This window comes from Rhinopithecus roxellana, chromosome 13 (genome assembly GCF_007565055.1).
Source record: "Rhinopithecus roxellana isolate Shanxi Qingling chromosome 13, ASM756505v1, whole genome shotgun sequence".
NCBI classification, from domain to species: Eukaryota; Metazoa; Chordata; class Mammalia; order Primates; family Cercopithecidae; genus Rhinopithecus; species Rhinopithecus roxellana.
Genome location: NC_044561.1, coordinates 124,291,036 through 124,297,180, shown reverse-complemented (window position 1 = coordinate 124,297,180; position 6,145 = coordinate 124,291,036).

Sequence of the window (6,145 nt, the reverse complement as noted above, 5' to 3'; positions counted from 1 at the left end):
CGACGCCCCTCCACTGCCCCTTATCGTCGCTTAGGCGTCCCGCTGCAACTCTTGGTTACAAAATTCAAGTTTTCCCGCCTCTGCAGCAGTTGCTGGGGGAGAAGCTTAGGGCTCTCTTGGCTTGATTTTATCCGAAGAGACACCCTGCACACCCTAAGTCCGTCAGGTCGAGAGGGAAGGAAAGTGAGCTGAGGCGCGGGAAGGCTCCTTGCAGGCCCAGCCTCACTGAAGATTTCTACTCCGGTCTTTCGGGGCTTTTTTTTTTTTTCTTTAAACCTCTTAAGTCTTCCTCTTCCCCTCTCCCGCCATTCCTTGGCCATTCACTGTTTCTACAAATGACAGCCTCTAGGTTGTGTTCGTTTCCCGGAGTGACCAAGCTGTGTCCCAGAGCAACAAAACGCTGAATCCTCCTTTCTGAACGTCCCAAAGCGCGGCCTCTCTTCACACAGACCCTGTTGGTCATGGAGAGGCGAGGAGAAGACAGAAGATTTTGGCTGGAGGAGATTCTCAGGTCCCAAGGGCTCCCCTGTGGGACCTGGGAATCCAAGAGCTGTTGAAACCTGCAAGCCAGGAAGGGGGCTGGGGAAATGGAGGTGGAGGGGAAGGTCCAACCTCAGATTTGGCAAGAAGAGTGGTTAGGATACCTTCCTCCCCTCATCTCCCTGCCCACCCCGGATGCCTCCTAACACTTGTACCCCTGTTTCCCAGCACTTGTGACAAGTTCCAGGTTTCCCATTTTTGTGTGCATCTGAGTTTTGTGAGTAATCCGCCTCCAGCCTAGAATGGCAAAGGCAGGGAGCGCTTGTGCTTTGCTGGCATTGAGTAGCACAGAACCTGACTCCCAGCGGGCACTCAGATGTGTCTTTGCTGGGTGCTGCAGCTGAGGGTGTCCGTTCTGCAGGCTCTTTGCCTCACCTGGGTTCAAAGGTGAGAAGCTCATTTTTTTCCCCCCTGGAGGATTTAGGTCACCAGACGTTTGTGGGGGAATTGAAGGTTTTTCTGGCCACCTGTGGCAGCACAGGTGGAGAGGGCACCAATCCAAGCTGAATAATAAATAAGCAAGCTGCCTCCCTAGGCAGCTTCGAAAGCACATAGGAGGTGACTAAAGCTCAGCCGGAAATAAAGTGCAGGTCAGGGCAGCTGCAGGGCCTGTAACTCCCCTGTTTGGACTAGCACAGCAGTTCCCAACTTTTTTGTTTTCAAGACCCCTTTACACTATTAAAAATCATGGAGGACCCCAAAGTACGTTGTTTATGGGTTACGTCTTTCAGTATTTATCTTACAATTAAAACCGATGTGTCTAAAACATGGGAATACACAAGCATGCATTCCAACAGTCATCAGAGTGATGATGTCATCACATGTCTCATCCCTTCTGGAAAACTCTATCGTATCCTCATGAGACAATGAGAATGTGGAGAACAAATGATGTCTTAGATTTGTGAAAGCAGTTTTGGCCTTTCAAAGACCCCCGTAAAGGGGTCTCAGGGACTCCCAGAGACCACGCTCTGATCATGGCTGGACTGGAAGCCATGTCACCACCTTTAGAGAGCTCCGTTCTTAGGTCTCCTCCTCCTCTCTCTGATTGGCAGGGCCACACCCTGGGAGCAGTACCCCAGTTCTGTGTGAGTGAGTGTTGGGTGGTTGAGTTTTACTCCTGTTATCAGTACTGATTTATCAGGCCCTCTTGAAAAGGAAGTTCGTGGGTGCCAGTGCACCTGCGTGGGCTCTGCATTCCTGGAGGTGTTGTCACATCCTCTCTCCCTTCCCCGGGTGTGGCATCCCTCTTTACTTGGACTTTCCTTTCTAGAGGGAGGGCCAGGCCAGAGCTTCCTGGATTTCCTAAGGAAAATTATTTCAACCCATGTGCCTGGGTTGTATAAGGAAGAAATGTGGAAAATAGTTGGAATTTGATAAAGGTATTGTGAAGGAAGAAAACCCTTTAATTCTGAGAGACGTTAAGGCCACAAGTGTGTTCACTGGGCCTGAATTTCAGCCTTTCTTGAGAAGCATGATTAGCACAGACAAGGATTTTATATTCCCGTTTCTTCCATTTGAAGGCTAACCCTAACCTTATTTCCCTCCATCATCCCTCTCCACCCCCAAATCCTCAAGCTAAAGCTGATCAAGACTTACATGTGGCCTGAAAAGCTAGTCCCTTGCCTGGGAGAATTAATACTCAGTGGGTTAGGGAAATAAGTAAGGTGAACACATGACATTCGGGACTCTCTAAATTATAGGTTCACAGAAATGTTAGTCCAGAATGGGCTACCAGAGATAATCATGCCCATACACTGTCAGGCCTCTCCACTCTCTGAAAGAAGTTACTGAAATGTACACTCCTGCTTTCTGCTGCTTTTCAATACTCTGTGTCTTTAGGTTCTACAAACACCCTGTCATGTTTGTTTGAATCTACCTTGTGAGGTGAAAGGAGTTTGTAATTTTCCACAGTTAGTTTTCTTAATTCGTTATCATGTAATGATTCTTCTTCCTTTCCTTCTTCCTCCAACTCTTAGGGAAAAAAAAGAGGTGGCAAGAAGTCATCTGTATTGCTGGTAAAAATTTTTTCAATAAATTTCTCTTGCCAGCTCTTTTTCTCCTTGATTGCCCTAGTTCCAACTCGATGGAACTGGTTAATCATTCTTTGAGAAAGAGTTGAAGTGTATATTTACGAATATCAGACTACTCACCGAAGCATTTTAAGCCCTTTAGCAGAGGCGGAATTAAGTCACATGATCAATTTTCTGGTTAATAGCTTACAATACTGTACTGCTTTTTGCGCAGGGCCGGGGTGGTGGTGCTCACAGAGAGACAAATGAATTGTTTTCTGTAGCCTTTAGGACGTGAGAGCCCTTTTAGGTAAAAACTCAGCTTTGCAGGAGGCCGTATGTGCCAGGCGCGGTGCCTAAGCCTTGCCCTTGGCTTGGCCTGCCACGGGTTTGCTTTCTGACCCCTCTCTGGGACTCAATTTCTCCATCTGTAAATGCAGGACCTGATGAGATCATCTCCACAACCCCTTCCAGCTCTTAACATTCTGTGGTACTCCAGGGATAATGGAGATTGATCATTATTTCAACATTACCAGGGATGAACTGGAATGAAAAGAATAATCTTTCCAAAAGGGTCAACAGACAGGCTGCAGTCATCAGCCAAACTATTCCACTTCCCAGGAGGTGCTGATGAAGATAGTTGATAGTTAACATTCATGAGACCTACCAGGTGCCAGAAACTGGCTAAGCTGCTTTCTATTTACTTATTTAATTTTAAGTTGCGTGATAGAACTTTGTATTTGGAGGCACTCAGATCTTTGTTTTTTAAACTGATAGACATTTATTTGAGTCATTGCTCTGCTCCTTGCTGTCTGGGTGACCTTGACCCTGTTCCCTTAACCACTCAGAACCTCAGATTTCTCCGCTGTTCCTCTATAAACAGAAGTAGACAGCAATGCCTACCTCACCAGATTGTTGCAGGGCTCAGATGGTACAGATATTAGTGGGTTTCATTTAGCAAATAATGTTGCCTACCAAAGCCTTTGAAAGGAATTCCTTGAAATAAAATGGAAATGTGTAATAAATAAACGCTTCTTTTTGTTTTCACACCAGGTAACCTCTCAGTAGACATCCCTCAGAGAGGCCAAGAGCAGTCATTAAGAGCATGACTCAAGCCAGATACCTATAGTTGAGTCCTGCCTCTGCCATTTTCTAACTATGTGACCTTAGGCAAGTTCTTAACTTCTTTGAGCCTCTGTCTTCTCATCTGTAAAATGAGCATAATAAGACAATGAATTGTCTTAATTCACATACAAAGCACTTAGGATAGTGCCCAATAGAGAGTAAGGATGCCCTAAGTGTTACATATTATTGTCATTATTGGTAATTATTTTTATTACCTACTGTCATAATATAATTCATTAATGTAGCATGTATGTAATGAGCCCCAACTCTATATATAACATTGTGCATGGAGATAAAGGAAAACAACAATGAAAGAATGATGCTGGGATGGATTCCTGCCATTGAGCACTGCGCCCTCCATGGACAGACTGCTCCAACAAACGTTCCTGGAGCACCGACCATGCATCAAGGAAACAGATGTGAAAGCGACAGAGTGCTTGCCTCCAAGGAACTCAGAGTCGAGCTGAGAAGTCAGACCCATGGAGAGGGAACCACAAACCCCCCTGGAGATGGTGGGCACAGCAGCTAAGGAGGCGGGCACTAGACTTGACCATTCGGGGTCACGTGTGGTTCTGCCACCATCCTGCTGTGGAACCCTGGACACCTGTCTCAATCTTTGTTTCCTCAGGGTAAAATGAAGATAGTACTAGTATCTACCTTCTTTGATTTAATAACTACTGATTGAGGCTGGGCGTGATGGTTCATGCCTGTTTCCTAGCTCTTTGGGAGGCCGAGGCATGAGGATTGCTTCAGTTCAGGAGGTCGAGACCAGCCTGGGCAACATAGTGAGACTCTGTCTCTATTCTTTTTCTAAAAAAAATTATTATCATAAGGCCGGGAGCAGTGGCTCACACCTGTAATCCCAGCACTTTGGGAGGCCGAGGTGGGTGGATCACCTGAGGTTGGGAGTTCAAGACCAACCTGACCAACATGGAGAAACGCCGTCTCTACTAAAAAATACAAAATTAGGTGGGTGTGGTGTTGCATGCCTGTAATCCCAGCTACTTAGAAGGCTGAGGCAGGAGAATTGCTTGAACCCGGGAGGCAGAGGTTGCAGTGAGCCAAGATCTCACCATTGCACTCTAGCCTGGGTAACAAGAGCGAAACTCCTTGTCAAAAAAAAAAAAAAATTATTATTACTGATTGAGTACCTATTATGTGCTAGGTACTAGTCTATTTTTTTTTCTTTCTTTTTTTTTTTTGAGACAGAGCCTCATCCTGTTGTCCAGGTTAGAGTGCCATGGTGTGATCACAGCTCACTGCAACCTCTGCCTTCCAGGCTCAAGTGATCCTCCTGCCTCCAGCACATGTTCCAGCCTCCCAAGTAGATGAGACTACAGGTGTGCACCACCGCTCCTGGCTAATTTTTAAAATTTTGTAAAGACAGGGTCTCACTGAATGGTGTGAACCCAGGAGGCGGAGCTTGCAGTGATCCGAGATCATGCCACTGCACTCCAGCCTGGGGGATAGAGCGAGACTCCATCTCAAAAAACAAAGCAAAACAAAACAAAAAGACAGGCGCCCTCTGTGTTGCCTAGGCTGTTCTCAAACTCCTGGACTCAAGCAATCCTCCCACCTTGGTTTCCCAAAGTGTTGGGATTACAGGCACGAGCCACTACACCCAGCCCCATGTAGTATTCCAGATGTTAAGGAAATTGTAGTTTAAAAAAAGGACAAAATCCTGGAGCTGACATTTGCAAATAAATGAATTTAAGTATGTAGTGTGTTAGTGATAAGAGCCGTGGAGGAAAATAAAGCTGGGAAGCGGGATGGGAGGCCTGGGGTGGTGGAGTGAGGAGTGAAGGGAGAAAGAAAATGTAAAGTAGGGTAGCCAGATGGCTTCTCTGGGACATTGGAGGTGAGAGAGTGAACCTTGTGTTTCTGCAGGTTTAGGGGGCCGGGACTCAGGATGGGCGTGAGGATTAAGGGAGATAAAGCTCACTTGGTGCCTGGCACACAGCAGGGCTCAGAAAGCACCAGCTGCTATTTTAAGCTATTACTCAGTGCTAAGGCCAGGGGATGAAAGGAGAGGAGTGGGAGCAGAAGAGAGAGAATGACTAAGTCAGCCCTGGGGCGGGGGGGTCTGGAGTGTTTCACGGGTGAAGTGACTTAGCGCTAGGGCTGAAGAATGAGTAGGAGTTTGCTAGAGGCATGGCGGGGAGGAGGCATTCCAGGAGACGAGCTTCACAGGCAGTGGTGTGGGGGCAGGGAAAGAACATGGTGTATTCCCCAGCCAGCGAGTAGGGTGTGGGCGCGTGCTGGGTGGGGGCCCTCTCTGGAGATCGGGACTGGAAAAGTAGGTGGGAAGCAGATTGAGAAGGGCCTCGGAGGCCATGGTGCAGAGTTTATGCTGGGAGACTCCACACATTTAAAACTGGGGAATGAAATAATCAGATTTGTGTTTTAATAATATCTACTGAGGAGGCAGGCAGTGGGGCAGCAAATTAGTAAGTCTTGCAAGGAAGGCTGTG